The following is a 19,558-nucleotide window of genomic DNA, read 5'->3' on the forward strand; positions in this document are numbered from 1 at the left end:
AATGTTTTTAGGGAAGAATTTTAAAAAAAATGGATCTCAAATATTTTTGTAGTATAGTCCTATTGAGAGACAAAACCCATAGCAATTATTTGAGCAGGTATAAGGTTGTTAACTAGGTATCCGAAGAGATAAAAAGAAAACCATGAAGTGTCACAATGGCAGCATTGTCAGGAAGCAGCTACCACTCCCAAGGCTGTAGAACCAAAGGGAAGAGGTTGGAATTATCAAAGTGTGGCAGCTTGGATGAGAAGGGGTCCCAAGCAGTGAAACCCAGACATTTGAGGGGAGGGTTTGGCAGAACTGAGGCTGGTGTCTCTGAGCTGGAGGAAGGTCCCTGGGACCTGGGACCTAGACCTCAGAAGGGGAAGAAGGTTCCAGACTGCAGCTGGTGCATGCAGGTGGGTCAGGGGGAGGCCTGGGTCCGTGAGATCTAGAAACCTCATAATCTGGATTCAACTCTTGCTTCTGTGAAGAGTTGCCACAGCAGAGTGAAGAAGAGAGAGTGAGGAGGGCTACCAGGAATGGGGGAATGGAGGAAAGAGGCAAGAGCGGCCCCTTTTGCTTCCTCCAGCTTGAGAGTCTCCCTTTTGTGCCTCGTTTTGGCAGAAACAAACATGGAGTCAACTGGCAGAGGAGAAATATGGTTGGCAGAGTCCTAGTCCCAGCATCAAAATGTGAGTGTACCAGTGAATGTGTGAAGCTAAGACGACTGACTGGCATAAAGTCTTTTAAAAATGCTAGAAATAACTGAGATGAAGAAATCAAGAGGGGCACCTGGGTGGCTCAGTCCGTTAAGTGTATGACTTTGGCTCAGGTCATGATCTCACGATTCGTGGTTTTGAGCCCCGCGTCAGGCTCTGTGCTGATAGTTCAGAGCCTGGAGCCTGGTTCGGATTCTGTGTCTCCCTCTCTTTCTGCCCCTGCCCTGCTCACGCTCTGCCTCTCTCTGTCTCTGTCAAAAATAAATAAAGGTTCAAAAAAATAAAAAAATAAATAAATGACTGACTTTCTGCTTTACTCATACAGTTTCCTTTTCTAGACTTAACCTATAGCTCTTTATGTCAAATTGAAACTTATTTTCAAGTTCAATATCTACCTCTTTCATGACACTCTTTTTTGGGACTGTAAGAAAAAAGTAATATTACCCTGCTTTGAATTCCATTGAAGTTTCTAATGTGTTAAGTTATCAAAAATTAATTGGTAATATTGTTTCCTTTGGGATCTTGACTCTCTAGAAAGAAGCAGAATAATATATATAAAGTAGGATCCAGTTATGTACAACACAGAATCAGACTGAAAAGTCAATCAGTGCAATCCACCTGTTCTTAGACTAAAGAGGAAAAATCACATCATGGTATCAACTGATTCAGAAGAATTACTTGACATGATTCAAGACCCTTCCATGATAAAAAAAAAAAAAAAGAGGATAATTTCCTCAATTTGCTAAAAGCAATCTACAAAAAAACTACAGTTAACATTGTATTTAATGGTGAACAACTGAATGCTCTCCTCTTGTCCCAAGAATGAAGCAAAGCCCGGAAGTACACTATTACTACTGATGAAGTTCTAGCCAGGGCAAGAAGTCAGGAGAAGAGAATAAATGACATACAGATTGGAAAGGAGGAAATACAACTGTCACTATTTATAGTTGACAGGAATGTCTATGCAAAAAAAAATATTACAGATAATCCATCAGAAATTAAAAATATCTGGAACTAATCGCTAAGTTAAGCAAGGTTGCGAAAATCAATTATATTTCTGTATACTAGCAATGAATACATAGGCGCAGAAATTAAAATACAGTAGAATTCATAATGGCTCAGAAAGTGAAATACTTTGATGTAAATCTAACAAAACGTACTTAGGATTTGTATGCTGATAACTATGAGGTAATGATTAAAAAAATCAAAGAATACCTAAATACCCAAATAAATGGAGAAATATTCTGTGTTCATGGATAGGAATGCTTAATGTAACATTGATGCCAATTTTCCCCAAATTGATATAAAGGGCTAATCCAACTTCTAGAAAATCTCAGCAAAAAATTTTGGTTCAGATATAGACAAAATTATAATATTATATGACAAGGCAAAGGAATTGGCTATAATGATAGCTAAAACAGTTTTATAGGGGCGCCTGGGTGGCTCAATTGGTTGAGCTTCTGACTTCAGCTCAGGTCATGATCTCATGGCTTGTAAGTTCAAGCCCCAAAATGTGCTCTGTGCTGACAGCTCAGACCCTGGAGCCTGCTTCAGATTCTGTGTCTCTCTCTGCCCCTCCTTCGCTTACGCTCTGTCTCTCTGTCTCTGTCTCTCTCAAAAATAAATAAATATTTAAAAAAATATTTAAACAGTTTTATAAAGGAGAAGGGGGGAGAATCACTGTACCCAATTTAGAGATTTATATAGCTATGGTAATTAAGACTTGTATTGGTAGAAGGATAGACACATAGATAATGAAACAAAATACAGAACCCAGAAATAAAATCACAAAATTCAACCTATTTCTCACCATTTTGCAAAGCAATTTAATGGAGGAAAGATAGCTTTTTCAACAAATCCATAGGCAAAACAACAAAATCAAACAAAGAAACAAAAAACCCTTTGATCTAATCTTACAATTTATATAAAAATGAACTGAAAATGTAAAGTGTAAAGCTATAAAACTTTTAGGGAAAAAATAGGAGAAAATCTTTAGGATCTAGGGTTGGAAAAGAGTAGACTTAACACTGAATATATGATTCATAAAACTGACAAATTAGACATTACTAAAACTAAAAACAAACAAACAAACAACCCAAAACTTATTCCATGAAAAATTTCTTTAAGAGGATGAAAAGATAAGTTATGTAGTGGAGAAAATATTTGCAAACTACATATGTGGCCAAGGACTAGTATTTTTTTTTAAAGAAAGCTCTCAAAACTCAACAGCTGAAAAGCAACCAGATTGGAAAATGAGAGAAAGAATGGAAAGACATTTCACCAAAGATGATGTATGGATAGCAGATAACCACATGAAAATGTGTTAAACATTATTAACTACTAGGAATTGCAAATTAATACCTGAATGAGCTATCACTATCAGAATGCCTAAAATAAGTACAAATAATGAGACCACAAATGTTTGCAAGGATGTGAAGAAGTTGGATCGCTCATAGGAAGCTGATGGGAATAAAAAGTGGTACGGCCCCCTTGAAAACATACTGGTGTGGTCTTTAAAAGCTAACCATGCGACTACTATATGACCCAGCAATTGCTCTTGTGGGTATGTATGTATACCAGAGAAATGAAGCCTACGTGAAAACCTGTACACAAAAGCTTACAACACTTTTATTTGTAACGGCTGCAAACTGGAAACAACTTAGATATTTTTCAACTGGTGAATGCTTAAACTGCGGTCCATCCAAATCATGGAATATACTAAGCAATAAAAATGAACAAACCACTGATGCATGCAACAACAACTTGGATGAATCTCCAGAGAATTAAGCTGAGTGAAATAACTCATTCCCAAAAGGTACATACGGTATGATTCCTTGCATATATCATTTTTGAAAAGCTAAAACTAGAGAAATGGAGAAGAGATTAATGGTTGCCAGGAATTAAAAGAGGGGCAATATAGGCAATATGAGAATTCTTGTGGTATATCTCAATTTGAGTAGTGTCAATACTGTGGTATTTTAGTATAGTTTTGCAAGCTCTTACCATTTGGGGAACAGGTAAAGCATACATAGAAACTCTCTGTAATATTCCCCACAAGTGCATAATATCTCAAAATAAAAAGTTTAATTACCAAAAAAAGCTTCTTACTCCGTGATTCCAATGTGAAGACAAGGTTAAAAACCACTGCAAATTCAACATAATCTTTACCAATTCCGATTGTTTACTCAACTCTGAAGTAGGCAGAACTGCCAGTTGCCCTTCATCGTCAAGTTTGTGCTGTTGTTTACCTCAAAGTAACATTATCAGCAAGTAAAATGATCACCTTTCCCTGAAATGCATTTTCAAGCTGATCTTTGAAAGCATTAAATTTTGTAAAGTCTTGTCTAGCCACGTGGTGTGTGTGCATGTAAAGTGCTGGTAAATTTAGAATTAAAATGCTTCCATAAGCTTTTGGAATGGATAAGAAGAAGGAATCAAAGGGAGCATATAGTTCTGAAGGACACCAAGATAACAGCATAGACCAGATGAAAGAAAGAAAGAAAGAAAGAAAGAAAGAAAGAAAGAAAGAAAGAAAACAGTAATGTTAAAATAAGGATGAAAACACATCACTTGAAAATTTTCTAGGCTTAGGTATCAATGAAGTTATTTGTGTGTTAGAGTGACATATTTATATTTGGAAAGAGTACGATAGCTAATAATACTTTTAATCAGAATAAAGGGATGGATGGATGGATGGATGGATGGATGGAAGGATGGTAGAGACTTAGATAAAATGACACATAGACAGGTCTGTAGACTTGTAGTTATGTAGGTAGGTGGATACCTAATGAGCTTGCTATTCCAAATTAATTGTGCAAAGGCCTCTTATGATGGTTTGATAGGTGAGCTCACCAGTTGTTTGCGCTATGAATTATTTTTTTTGGAAAGAGAGAGAGAGAGAGAGAGAGAGCACATGAGCAGGGGAGGTGCAGAGGGAGAAGGAGAGAGAATCTTAAGCAGGCTCCACGCATAGCATGGAGCCTAATGTGGGGTTGTATCTCACAATCATGAATCATGACCTAAGCCGAAATCATGAGTCAGAGCTTAACCAACTGAGCCTCCCGGGTGCCCCTGGGCTATGACTTTTAAAAGTAGCTATCTGGAGAAGTCCATTGTTTGCTGCAGTGAAGTTACCTAACCTGTTTAAACTTAAATTCTTTTTTTTTGTTTGTTTATTTATTTATTTTTGACCTAGAGAGAGAGAGAGAGAGAGAGAGAGAGAGAGACAGAGCATGAATGGGGGAGGGGCAGAGAGACAGGGAGACACAGAATCCGAAACAGGCTCCAGGCTCCGAGCTATCAGCACAGAGCCCGACTCGGGGCTCGAACTCACAGACCGCAAGATCATGACCTGAGCTGAAGGCGGAGGCTCAACCGACTGAGCCACCCAGGCGCCCCTAAAGATAAAGAATTTAAGTTTAGGGGCGCCTGGGTGGCTCAGTCGGTTGAGCCTCCGCCTTCAGCTCAGGTCATGATCTCATGGCTCGTGTGTTCGAGCCCCACGTGGGGCTGTGTGCTGACACCTCAGAGCCTGGAGCCTGCTTCGGATTCTGTGTCTCCCTCTCTCTCTGCCTCTCCCCTGCTCATGCTCTGTCTGTCTCTCTCTCTCTCTCTCTCTCTGTCAAAAATAAATAAACATTAAAAAAATTTTTTTTAATTCTTTAACTTTAAAACTGGAATAATATTGGGGCACCTGGGTGGCTCAGTCGGTTAAGTGTCCAACTTCGGCTCAGATCATGATCTTATGGTCTGTGAGTTCGAGCCTCGCCTCGGGCCCTGTGCTGACAGCTCAGAGCCTGGAGCCTGTTTCAGATTCTGTGTCTCCTTCTCTCTCTGACCCTCCCCCACTCATGCTCTGTCTCTCTCTGTCTCAAAAATAAATAAATAAACGTTAAAAAAAAAACCCGGAATAATATTAGGATTAGTAGTAATTTGTAATGATTGGATGAGATAATGAACGTTTCACTTACCACTGTGCCTGGAGTCTAATAAGCACTCAGTAAGCATGGCTGCTACTACTAATATTAAGGCCACTGAGATTATTATCTTGAATGATTTGTTTTGCTTATAATAGAAAATTATATTTTAGATCTCAATAATTCACTTTATTTTTCCTAGACATAGAGCAAAGATCAGAAAACAATCCAGGGGCATGGATGAAAATACCATCTGTTCAGGCCCTGACTCCCTAGTTTACAGCAGGCAGAAGCATACAGGAACAGGGTCTGGAATGGGATCAGAACCAAGGTATAGCTTTTTATGCATTAGGTTCAAGTGGGGAACACTAGGAGGTACTAAATGCCTACAAAATACCAGGTATGTACTTGATTATATTATTATTTTATTTTATTTTATTTTATTTTATTTTACTGTCACAAATTCCATAATAAGAAGAAGAAGAGGAAGAGGAAGAAGGAGGAGGAGGAAAAGGAAGAAGGATGAAGAGGAGAAGAAGAATGTATTATTATTATTCTTACTCTTCTTCTTACTAATATAATTTATGGGTGCAGAAACTAAGGACAAGAGATGTTTCCCTGGCATCATTGTGTTAATAGGTGATGGGAGTCTGAATTTGAAATCAGACCTCTTTTATTCCCAAATTCACACTCTTGATGCTAAAGATGGATCTTCAGGAACTATGTGTATGCTTTGCGCCAAAAGATTAGACCCGAGTGTGTTTTATTCCTACAGATGTTAGAGAAGTCAGAGTGAGTGGGGGCAGGCTGCTTCCACAAGCTACTAGTCTAAAGAATTACACTGGCACCGGAAATACAGTTGCGATTATAAATCAGCACCTAGTACCTTGGGAGAAGTGGAATTTGAAGTTTGATGTATTTTCTCCGGACAGTTCCAATAAACTGTGTGATCTATTTATTGAAGACCTAAGTAGTACTGTAGCACAAAACAAGGACAAGATAATTAACACCTACACTCTTCTGTTAGCCTTCTGTGTTTACTAATAATTTAACACTCATCTCAGGGTGTAGCAACTACCTGTTTACAGGCTTGCCTCTTTAGTTTTGACTATGACTTCTACTAGGGTAGGAATTGTGCATATTCCTCTGCTAGTCCTAGTCCAAAGCCCAAATCCTTTTTTTTTTCTAAAGTTTATTTATTTACCTTGAAAGAGACAGAGCGTGGACAGAGGAGGAGGGACAGATAGAGGGATAGAGAGAATCCCCAGCAGGCTCTGCAGGGTCAGTGCAGAGCCTGGCACAGGGCTTGAACTCATGAAACCGTGAGATCATGACCTGAGCTGAAATCAAGAGTTCGACGCTTAACCAACTGAGCCACCCAGACACGCCTAAACTTAATTCCTTAAACATAGGAAATCAATTACTGTTTGTTGAACAAGTGTGCAAAAGCACTACAATGTCGTCATACAAATCTAATAAGATAATGTCTATAAAAATGCTTTCTGACCTTCAGATAGCTATTAAGTCAGAGGTTCCCAGACTACAGCCAAATCAGATACAGTGCCTGTTTTTGTGAATAGTTATTATTGGAACTCATGACAAATTGCCAATTCATTTACCTACTGGGTATAGCTAGGTTTGCATTATAATAGCATAACTGAGTAGTAGCCAAAGAGAAAATATGGAACACAAAGCTGGAAAGAATTACTATGTGACTCTTAAAGGAGAAAGGTTGTCTATCCTTGTATTAGACACAAGTTGTTTAGGGGCAATGTATTTGGTAGTTTTATTATTGGATGCTGAAAAAGGGGGAAGTTGAGATGAAGGAATTTCTACAATAGTTCAAATAAAAGGTAATGATCACTTATTTCCATCAGAGCTGAATGAAAAGAAATATTATGTTTATTCATTTAAAAATAGTTATTCAGTACCTACAGTGTTCTGATTACTATTTCAGGCATTCAACAAGTTTATTTAATAATATTTAGTGAGTAGCTACTATGGCCAAGCACCATTTCTGCCTTCTTTAGAGTTTCTGTTCATTCCCGTGAAGAAAGAAATGCCATTTGAAGAAAGAGTAGCCAGGGGCGCCTGGGTGGCTCGGTCACTTAAGCGTCCGACTTCAGCTCAGGTCATGATCTCGCTGTTCATGGGTTCGAGCCCCCCGTTGGGCTCTGTGCTGACAGCTCAGAGCCTGGAGCCTGCAGCCTGCTTTGGATTCTGTGTCTCCCTCTCTCTCTGCCCCTCCCCTGCTCATGCTCTGTCTCTCTGTGTCTCAAAAATAAATAAAAACATTAAAAAAAATTTTTTGAAGGAAGAATAGCCAGAATCAGATGACAGATAAGATACAGGGATTAAAGGACTGGGAAAGTCTTATATATTTCTATCAGCATGTAACATATTAGGCTTGTATTGTATCACATGTATTTGCATGCCTGTCTTTTTCTATTTTGTTGTAGGATCCCTGAGGACAGTCTCTACATATTTGTTATTATAGTTTCAAACTTGGGGCAATATCTGGCAAAATATATATATATATATATATATATATATAAGTATTGAAATGAAAGAAACGGTTGAGAAACTAGAGATAAAATTCAGCTCAGAAAGGAAGATTATGAGGTTTATTTAGGACATGTTGTTTAAGACACTAATGTAATATATCCAAGATAAAATGCCCTCTGTACAAGGGTAGACCGAGAAGAGAAGGTGAAGACTCAAATCAAGAGACAGAAGAGCCCCTACTTTTTGATGCCCAGATCAGCACTCAGACTTTACCACGCATTAACCCAATGAGCATCAGTCAGCGCAAATGCATACTTCTAAATGAATGGGAAGCCCTGCTAAGTTCTCATTAGCATAAAAGGTATAATCATTACAGTTGCATTATTTAGAGAACGGGGGAGTTATGAGGTATTGGCTTCAACTTCCCTAATCTTCTCTGTCCTTACAACCCAGTCTGCAGACTTTAATGGTTCACTGCCAACATCTTGAGTGGCTTTCCTTTGCCTTTGATAATGAAGGGAAACACAACTGTCAGTGAAAGTCACTCTAGAGAAATTTTATTCAAAAATTGTATGCACTTCAACACTAAAATCAACATTATCACAACACACAACTTGTTAAGGCAAAGACATTCTTTTTTTCAGTCCAATCGAGTTTCGCTGAATATCACTAGGGTAATGGCTATAGCAGTTTTTTGCCAATTAACATACATTTCTTCCGCTGGAATTCACACCATTTTTCTTAATTAATCCTGACCTTTCATCTGCATTTTATAAGCTTCTTAAGAAGTTAGAAATAAATAATTCAGTCCACATATTTTCAGAAAAGAGACAAGCTGTTTTACTCTATCCTCAGAGAATAAATTAGATAGCTATTCAGATTAAGCTCATGGGAAATTGGATAAACAAATGCAAAAGTCATATATCTTTCTGCATGAAACATAGATGGAAACTTTCGGCTGCTGAAGGAAGCCAAGAAAATTTCCAGAGATTCTGGAGAAAGTGTTCTGGGAGGTATTTGCCTGTTTCCTTGGTTGAGGAGGGCATGTAGGATTTGTGAGCTTTAAAGTTCATGGTCAGGGGCACCTGCATGGCTTAGTCAGTGGAGTGTCCGACTTCGGCTCAGGTCATGATCTTGCAGTTTGTAAGTTTCAGCCCCCGCATCGGGCTCTGTGCTGACAGCTCAGGGCCTAGAGCCTGCTTCAGATTCTGTGTTTCCCTCTCTTTCTGCCCCTAGCCTGCTCTCTACTCTCTCTCTCTCTCTCTGTCAAAAATAAACATTAAAAAAATTAAGTTCATAGTGTTAGAAATTTAAATCACACCCTTGTGTTCTCTCACATTTTCTTGATGTTGCCCTCAGTAAAGGGAATATGAAAGATATGTGTCATTAAATCTTGTGCAGTTTTTCACCATATTACAAATGTCTGTCTTCTTCCCCATCATGATTGCATGGTCCCTTACTGATACTAAGTTTTTAGAGTAGTGTCAAAAACCTACAGTTCTCTCCACATTACTCTCACACGTTTAAATATTCAGAGATTTCCAATTGCCACTAAATGATTTTATCATACCTCACCTTTTCAGTCTTAGACCATATTATCTCCATCTATATATTCAGTCTTCAAGGAAATATGTAAATTCCTACTATTTACCGAGATATTACCTTTCCTAGGGCTATTCTCTCTGACAGAAAGCTCTCCTATCATGTAATAATTTCTCTGTATTCCCCTCCCCATGCAAACATCTCTCCGTCTGGTGAAATATTATCCATTCTTGAAGGTCTAAGTCCTCAGGAAAGCCTTAGATAATCCTTTCAGTGACATGTGTTCCGTTCTACTCCTGTGCATAGATTTCTCACGGCATTTAACCTACACTGCCCTGCTTTATAAATTTCATGCATATACAATCTGTATAGTATTTACCTGATAAGAGCTCTTTCAAGGACTTGGGTATGTTTCCCCAGTGGTTAGCAAAGTACCCATAATATTAGATGAGCTTGGTAAAAGTTAGTTCGATGATTAAGAGAATCTCTGCCTGTGTTAGGAGAAAATTTTCTAGAAAAGAAATGAGAATTTTATGTATCTAAACATTAGTTCTTTACTATTTCATATAAATCTTAAGAAAACCCCTTTAAATAATATTTTTGAATGAATATAATACTCTTCTGATGAATTAAAGGGGATACGGTTACAAATACTTCGCTTACATAATTTTTAGTACATATAAAGTGTTATGGGCTAAAAATGGTTAAAATAATTAAATCCATTTGGAGACTAGAAGTACTAAATGACTTGCTTACAACTGCATGTGTCAGAGATTGAGTATGGATTAGAACCCTGACCTTTGAGTTTCTCATTTAATTTCTAAGAATCATCAGCCAACCGTCTTGTCAAAGGCATATATTTTGATCGTTAAATCTGAGGAAGGACGAGAAATAAAATGGAAAACCTATATACTAGATATATAGGAAAATATTTGCTCATGTACTTAAATTTATGTTCTAACATCAAACTCTTTACTTACTGTATTTCCTCAGTAAACTCATAATCTGAAGATTTCAGCCTCGTTTCAAATGTCTATACAATTTATTTGGTCAAATTCATGTCTTTGATGTTCTATGATTATCTTTTGTCCTCCCTTAGCTACTAATACTTTTCTTGTGATTTTGTTTCAACAAGGTTTTTTTTTCTTAATATGAAATTTATTGTCAAATTGGTTTCCATACAACACCCAGTGCTCATCCCAACAGGTGCCCTCCTCAATCAACAAGGTTTGTTTTTTTACTAGCAATGTGATTTGAGAATATATCCATGACTCTCCCTATGGCATTTAGGAAGATATAAGAAATTAGTTTTTTTCCTTTTTCAATGTTTTTGTGTAATCTTATTGACTTTTGATGAAAATAATTCTATTACTATTTTAAAACCAGAGTCTTGCTTTAAATTTTCCAGACCCCATCATGATGCTATTATGTTTCAGGAAGATATTTTTTGCTATTAGCTCAAGATTCCTTAATAGAAATATGACTTAAAATAGATATTTATTGAACACTTCTCTTATAAACAATGTATTAGAGCCTGTGACCTGGCATTGTTTAGTCCTGTGTTCACACATACATTGATGATGTCATTATCGTTGGGTAATCTCTTCAAGACTTTAAAATCAGAGACCCTTTTCTCTAAAATCCGCCTATACCACTAAATCATCCTAGTTTCAGCTAAAGAGGATATTTGGTGATCTCTGGATCAAAGAAAGTGGTACCTGCCAAAGCTATGCATGAATGTGTTTGAATAGGAGAAAGGAGTTGACTTAATTCCTCTTGACCTTTTACTGCAACCACATATGTTGCAAAGATTGTTTCAGTTTACTGTTTTGTCAACCTGAAGTGATTAACAGAGTTTTACTCTTTGCTTAGGGATGGCCAACCTTGGCTAATGCTGATTTCAAGATTTCACTTCCTCTCAGGTACCATGTTAGCTGTCATTTGAAAAAAAAAAAAGTGAGGTCTATTTTATTTGACTCATTCAACACTTTTTGTTAGTTTAATCATCTGACTTCTGTCTTCATGATAAGTCTTAGAACATTTGCTCTGAAGAGGAAAGTACTGCTCCTTAGGCAATAATTTAGTGCCTCTGGAAGACTCTGGGTTGTCACAATAATTGGGAAACTGCACCAATATTTAGTAGGTAAGAACAAAGGATGCTAGAAACTTTTTAATACAGGAGATAATAAGCATAATGAAGCATTCTCTCATGTAATGTATGACTTTCAAATGTCCTAATGGTTATCCACGTGAACTAAAAATGTTTTAGTAACTATCTGAACCCAGAACCTAACTCATTTTACACATAAATCCAGGTATTTTTGCTGATTTTTTATGTACATTGCATTTCCCACTCAACAGTTATGAACATCAAGAGAAGAATATGCTTTATTAATATTTTTGGAAACTTATACCAAGAATTATTTGCTGTTTTGGAAAAAATTTTACTGAGAACAAAGTATTTTTGTAATTGGGATCACACCCAGAATTTTATTGGTCTTCATTTGTAGTTGACATATGAATTTATACATATTTTAATACAAATATATTTTATATATAGGTACAAGCATCAGCAATTTAATTAAATCTTCTAGTTGTGTCCAAACGTTTAGACATAGAAATACATGCTATTAATTGTAGCTTGGCTTTCTCTTTTTTCCTCTTTATGTTATGGTTAGGGCTTTATACTGATTTCATTAAAACTTATATTAGTGTTTGATAGTATCTTTTGAATTTTATTCTGAAAAAGTAGAGGTACAGGAAAATGTTACCAAAGGGGACATTGGGTATCATGAGGTTAAGAGTTACTGCCTTAGTCACAGTGACCTCACTTTGACAGAATTTAGAACAATGTTAAAGGGTTTTGAGATCTCCTCTTGCTTTTTTTGTGGTTCACACTGAGACTCAAAGCCAAAAATACCTCATGTGAAAAGAAACTTTTTAAAAATAAAGTTGATTGAATTGCATAAGATTTACAGTTCATGGAAGCATTGGCTTCATTTAGGGATCCTGAGCTCAAGCACACAAATTAAACCCTTTTCTCTATATATTTTGGTTTGGCAAGAATTATAGCTCAAAAATGTTTAATTTGAATAACCCTAGATGAGGCACATACTTTAACCTGCACAGAAACATGGCTTTTTGTGACTTAGGAAAAAAGTTGCCAGTATCTAGAGACTAGGAAACTGTATGTGAAATGTCTTGATTTCTGGCCAAGCTTAGGAAAAATGGAACAGCAGCAACACTGGATCTTTATTCCCCCGTGGCAACAATAATCTGGGGCTAAGAGGTGGCAGCTCTCCAGGGGGGCACGGTTCTTTGTTGTCTCTGTCATCTGTCCTGATTCACTGATTTATATTATCTGCCAGAACCTTATGTTTGTGACCTCTGGCTTAATTAAGCATATAAAACTACATACATGAACAAAAGTAAAATATTCAAAGTAATCAGAAATGTGTAGAGTGCTATAAAATATCAGGTCATATTTTATTATAAGGTTATATGTTAATTACAAAACTAAATAACATTATAATATAATACTAGGTAATGGGGGGGAGGGGATGGGGAACCAGCCAGAGCCACACAGGATTTACAATCAGGGTCTTATATCATCTGTTCTACACCTTCACCTGTATATGGTGATAGATAAATCTTATTTCCTTTCTAAACATCAGTTTTTCATCTTGTAACGTGAGCTGGTAAAACCTGACTGTGGTGTTTAGTGTTTGTGTTCCCCTCAGATCTCTTTGGATTACTTTTTAAAATACTCTTTGCTGTATCCCTCCCTACTCCTAACTTCTGTGTGTTTTTGCTTCCAACAGCAAACAAAGGATGGCCTTTGGGCTATTGAAACCTATTTTGCTTGCAAATGGGATGAGACAGAGTTACCTGGAAAAAACGTGTCCCCATTGGAAATGCTTAGCCAGTGTCTGAAGGCAGTGGGCATATGGAAGCTTAGATCCCTATCTCAGATCAGTAAAATTCTGAAACATAACTTGTACTCTAAAATTTCCATGCACGTGAGATTAAGTTACACTGTATCCATTTTTTTTTTTTTTTCTGATAAAAGGGCAGCCTTACTCAGGATTCCTTTACTTCTTTGGGATCTTTTCCTTACTATATCTTTTGCATATAAAACCTCATTTCAGAGTCTGATTCCAGGGAAGCCCAACTAAAACTCTTATTAGTCAACCTTGCAGTACTAGTGTGAGATATAATATGATGTATGAAAATGTAATGTAAAATATAAAATGCTTTTCTTAAAAATTCTAGTAGAATTTGCAAGGCAAAATAACAATCTTTTCTCATGCCCAGAACTTAGTAAGAGAATTAACCTAAAGAAAATATGAAAATAATCTGTTCAGTCTATCCATATCTTTCACATAATGAGAAAGTCAGAAAATCAATAGAAGTCAAGAAGTAGGGGTGCCTGAGTGGCTCAGACAGTTGAGCATCTGACTTTGGCTCAGGTCATGATCTCACAGTTTGTGAGTTCAAGCCCCCTGTTGGGCTCTGTGCTGACAGCTCAGATCCTGGAGCCTGCTTTGGCTTCTGTGTCTCCCCCCTTCTCACTTCCTCTTCCCCACTGTCTCTCTCTCTCTCTCAAAAAAAATAAACATTAAAAATTTTTTTTTAAAAAAGTAAAGAAGTAATGTTTTGATGACAGATACATCACTTCTGTGTAACCAGTTCTATTTGACTCTATAGCAGCAATGAGGAATAACATGGCATTATGGTTTTCTTTTCCCTATATATGTATATATATCATATGTTACATTATATATTATATATAATATGTATCATAAGTAATGTATGTTATATTATATATCATATGCATATATATTATATGTAATATATATTATATGTAATATATATTATATGCAACATATAATATGTATTATATACATATATTACATATAACACATGTTATAACACATGTTATATGTAATATATGTTATATTATATGATATATAATATATTTTATATATAACAGTAATATATTGTTAATGTATATAATAATATATAATATATAATTATTTAATTCAAGTTTTATATTATTATATAAATAATGTATAATAAATTAATAGCTGTAATATAGAATAAATTATATATATCATATTATATACATATAAGTATTATATAGTATAGTTTAGTATATCATAGTACATTATATACAATAGTGAAATATTATATAAATATATATTATTAATATTATATAATTATATATTTAACTCAAATTTTATATATTTTTTGTAGTAAAGGAGGCTCTTCACGTTTCACTTTTTCAAAGGTTATTTCTGAGTTACAAAAATTATCTCTCCACATTTTTCCCTGTATTACCATGATTTGTTCTGTATTCTCCCCTTCAATCTTGGCTGCCACAACCTCACAGAAAGCATGAGGACCCTTTTTTCTTGCATCTATGTGAAAACTGTAGCAGCAGACAGTAACTGCCTCAGGTCTGTCAAATAGATGCAGGCTCTAATTCTGAATGTATTTTATGTATTCGACATACTCAGTATTGTCTTCTGATGATGCTCTTGCTATTACCCTGTGACAATTGCTTTGTTTTGTTCCGCAATCTAACTATCCTCAAAGTTCAAGTCTACTTTCCTTGACAAAACCTGAGAACTAAACTTTGAGTTCTCCAGCAGCAGCAAATGTAAGTGGGCCAAAAAGAGATACATTAATGCTGAAAACTATAGAAAGCTTATGCAGGTAATTGAAGAAGATATAAAGAAATGGAAAGACATTCCCTGCTCATGGATTGGAAGAATAAATATTGTCAAAATGTCAATACTACCCAAAGCTATCTACACATTCAATGCAATCCCAATCAAAATTGCACCAGCATTCTTCTCGAAACTAGAACAAGCAATCCTAAAATTCATATGGAACCACAAAAGGCCCCGAATAGCCAAAGTAATTTTGAAGAAGAAGACCAAAGCAGGAGGCATCACAATCCCAGACTTTAGCCTCTACTACAAAGCTGTCATCATCAAGACAGCATGGTATTGGCATAAAAACAGACACATAGACCAATGGAATAGAATAGAAACCCCAGAACTAGACCCACAAACGTATGGCCAACTCATCTTTGACAAAGCAGGAAAGAACATCCAATGGAAAAAAGACAGTCTCTTTAACAAATGGTGCTGGGAGAACTGGACAGCAACATGCAGAAGGTTGAAACTAGACCACTTTCTCACACCATTCACAAAAATAAACTCAAAATGGATAAAGGACCTGAATGTGATACAGGAAACCATCAAAACCTTAGAGGAGAAAGCAGGAAAAGACCTCTCTGACCTCAGCCGTAGCAACCTCTTACTCGGCACATCCCCAAAGGCAAGGGAATTAAAAGCAGAAGTGAATTACTGGGACCTTATGAAGATAAAAAGCTTCTGCACAGCAAAGGAAACAACCAACAAAACTAAAAGGCAACCAACGGAATGGGAAAAGATATTTGCAAATGACACATCGGACAAAGGGCTAGTATCCAAAATCTATAAAGAGCTCATCAAACTCCATACCCGAAAAACAAATAACCCAGTGAAGAAATGGGCAGAAAACATGAATAGACACTTCTCTAAAGAAGACATCCGGATGGCCAACAGGCACATGAAAAGATGCTCAACGTCGCTCCTCATCAGGGAAATACAAATCAAAACCACACTCAGATACCACCTCACGCCAGTCAGAGTGGCCAAAATGAAGAAATCAGGAGACTATAGATGCTGGAGAGGATGTGGAGAAACGGGAACCCTCTTGCACTGTTGGTGGGAATGCAAATTGGTGCAGCCGCTCTGGAAAGCAGTGTGGAGGTTCCTCAGAAAATTAAAAATAGACCTACCCTATGACCCAGCAATAGCACTGCTAGGAATTTATCCAAGGGATACAGGAGTACTGATGCATAGGGGCACTTGTACCCCAATGTTTATAGCAGCACTCTCAACAATAGCCAAATTATGGAAAGAGCCTAAATGTCCATCAACTGATGAATGGATAAAGAAATTGTGGCTTATATACACAATGGAATACTACGTGGCAATGAGAAAGAATGAAATATGGCCTTTTGTAGCAACGTGGATGGAACTGGAGAGTGTGATGCTAAGTGAAATAAGCCATACAGAGAAAGACAGATACCATATGGTTTCACTCTTAGGTGGATCCTGAGAAACTTAACAGAAACCCATGGGGGAGGGGAAGGAAAAAAAAAAAAAGAGGTTAGAGTGGGAGAGAGCCAAAGCATAAGAGACTGTTAAAAACTGAGAACAAACTGAGGGTTGATGGGGGGTGGGAGGGAGGGCAGGGTGGGTGATGGGTATTGAGGAGGGCACCTTTTGGGATGAGCACTGGGTGTTGTATGGAAACCAATTTGACAGTAAATTTCATATATTAAAATAAATAAATAAATAAATAAATAAATAAATAAATAAATTTAAAAAAAGATACATTAAGCCTGAACTGACATTTGCAGCTGTTTTGTTAATTTGATTGTTATGATGGTCAGTCAGCATGTGTTTAATCACTCAAAAACAGGCAATTAAAATATAAAGCACTCAGTTGAAAAACCACTTGTTTTCACACTAAATTTTTTTTTAGTCCATTAAATGAGTTACTTGATTTAAAAACATAATTTCAATATAGAAGATTGGTTTGAAACATGGCCCTTCTTCTGTTTTGTGCACAATAGGGAACAAACTGGAAAGAAACACTACAGCCATCAAGTTTAACATATTTCTGTGTTGGCTCCAGAAGTTGATTGACTTAAAGCAAAGTTCTTGTTTTAATTCTTTTAGTCTCAGACTTGATGTACTTATGAATAAAAAACACTCCCAATTATTCATCTTTGTGGGAGACAAGCATACATATCTTCAGTTATTTATGAGAAAGATAATGTATACAATGATTTGGGAGCCGCCTAGCTGACTACATGGACAGAGATATCAGAATATGAAAATTTATGGCAGAAACTCTAACAGTTATGCTCAATCTAAAAATGTACCATAATCTGAAGTATAACACTGTTATAAAAATTCAGTTACTTCTTTTCTTGTCGGTAGCTGTGGAAATATTAAATATTTGTGTCTTACTAGCTTTGAATTGGAGACTATATGTAGAAATCCTAATCATAAAAGATGCATATGTAAGTATTTGTGCCCTCAGAAAAAGGCAAATATGTAATCAAAAGTTGCAAATATTTGAAGATATGGCCCCTATACTCCAATGTAGGGTCTAGTTCCATAGTGAGGCTATGAACAGAAAAGAAAACTACAGAGTAAAAAGTGTTTTGATATACATGATGCTGTAAGAACATATATGAGGGTCACTAATTCAGATTTGGGAACACAGAGAAGAATGTGCATAAGTCATACATGTGGAGATTTCCCTGAGAGTTTTCCAGAGGAGCAGATATGGGAAAGTCCAGGTGAAGAGATTGTGCACACCTTTGAGAGAGAGGGAGAGACTCAGAGAGAAAGAGAGAGAGAGAGAGAGAGGAAGGGAGGGTGAAGGATAGAGAAGAGAAGGAGAGAGAGAGAGAGAACAGAAGAGGGGAAAAAAGAAGGAGATGGATGGAGGGGGAGAGATGGAAATTGATATTTTGGAAGTGGAAAGAAAGTCAATACAACATGAACTTGTGTGAAGGAGGGAAGGAAGAAATATGAGGTAGTTGTGAGATAAATTAGATTGAAGAGGAAAGCAGGAGTCAATTGGGCAGGTCTATTAGGATCAAGAGTTTATCCTTTGTCTCAGAGGAGATGAGGGAAATGGGGAGCCTTCTAAAAGCTTCAAGCAAGTGACTTTCTGGCTGAGATGAAAATTTTAAAGAGTTGACTCTTCTTCTAAGGAGGGAAAATGGGTGGTAGGTGTGGGGCAGGCAATACAGGAGGCAAGAGAACCAGTCAGAAGGCTATTGCAGTCAGACATGAGAGAGAAGATTTTCATGGGCACCAAAGGAGTGGCAGTGGGAATAGGTGAGTTTGTGACATAGTTAAAGGCAAGAGACAGGAGGATGATGTCTGGTGATGTCTTCACGATGAATGAATGGTGGTGATGTAACAGGGACAGAACAGCAAAAAGGCAGGGAGTTTTCCAACTGAGTAATCAGGACACACACTTTATGTCTTTTACTGAGAGAGTGTTTCTAGGAGAAGCAGACACTAATATGCCAGGTTTCGATTAATGGTCAGATTTGCAAATAAATTATTTAAACTAAAAAGTGATTTTAAACTTCTGCATGTTGGCAATATGTCTTCCTCTAAAATACACCTCTTAATTTTAGATTGGTCTACTGCCTTAAGAAGCCTACTGCAGAAGGTAGGCTGTGTTCAACTCCTGGAATGGATGCCTCTAAACTATGTGACTTAGGGTAAATCACTAAACTTCTCTGAAATCCTTTTTTTTTTTTTTATCTGCTTACTTTGGGTATTATCATCTAACTTCCTGAGTTGTTTTGAAAATTCCATAAGATAATGTATGTAAAGGACCAGACAACTAAGCAAGTAAGGGTTACCTCTCAACTCATATCTTCACTTTATGTTGATGCCGTTACTATTTTTAAATCTACACCAAAAGATGGTTACAACTCAAACTTGTGGATATGCCACTTCGCATGGTGAGACTCTGCAGATGTGATTCAGGTTAACGACTCTGAAATAGAAATATTATCCTGCATTGTCTGGATTGGTGCAATGTAATCGCACGAATCCTTAAAAGTTGTAATCAGAGAGAAAGAGGTGATGATAGAGGAGAGATCAGGGAGATGCAACTTTGCCAGCTTTCAGGATGGAGGAAAGGGGCCACGAGCCAAGGAATATGGCTAAACTCCAGGAGCTGGAAAATGCAAAGGAATGAATTCTCCTTTAAAAAGAAATACAGTTCTGCCAACAT

The 19,558-nt window shown here is 36.8% G+C and overlaps 1 long non-coding RNA gene and 1 other non-coding gene across 2 annotated transcripts; one reads left to right on the forward strand and one right to left on the reverse strand.

Moving 5' to 3' along the window:
* Nucleotides 1-282: 282 nt before the first annotated feature.
* Nucleotides 283-19,037, forward strand: LOC122233480. Its single transcript, XR_006211016.1, has 3 exons — nt 283-398; nt 607-674; nt 18,951-19,037. It is a non-coding gene; the product is annotated as an uncharacterized LOC122233480 (long non-coding RNA).
* Nucleotides 15,014-15,142, reverse strand: LOC122233851. The gene has a single exon (XR_006211576.1). It is a non-coding gene; the product is annotated as a small nucleolar RNA SNORA31 (small nucleolar RNA).
* Nucleotides 19,038-19,558: the final 521 nt, after the last annotated feature.

Source organism: Panthera tigris, chromosome E1 (assembly GCF_018350195.1).
Source record: "Panthera tigris isolate Pti1 chromosome E1, P.tigris_Pti1_mat1.1, whole genome shotgun sequence".
NCBI lineage: Eukaryota > Metazoa > Chordata > Mammalia > Carnivora > Felidae > Panthera > Panthera tigris.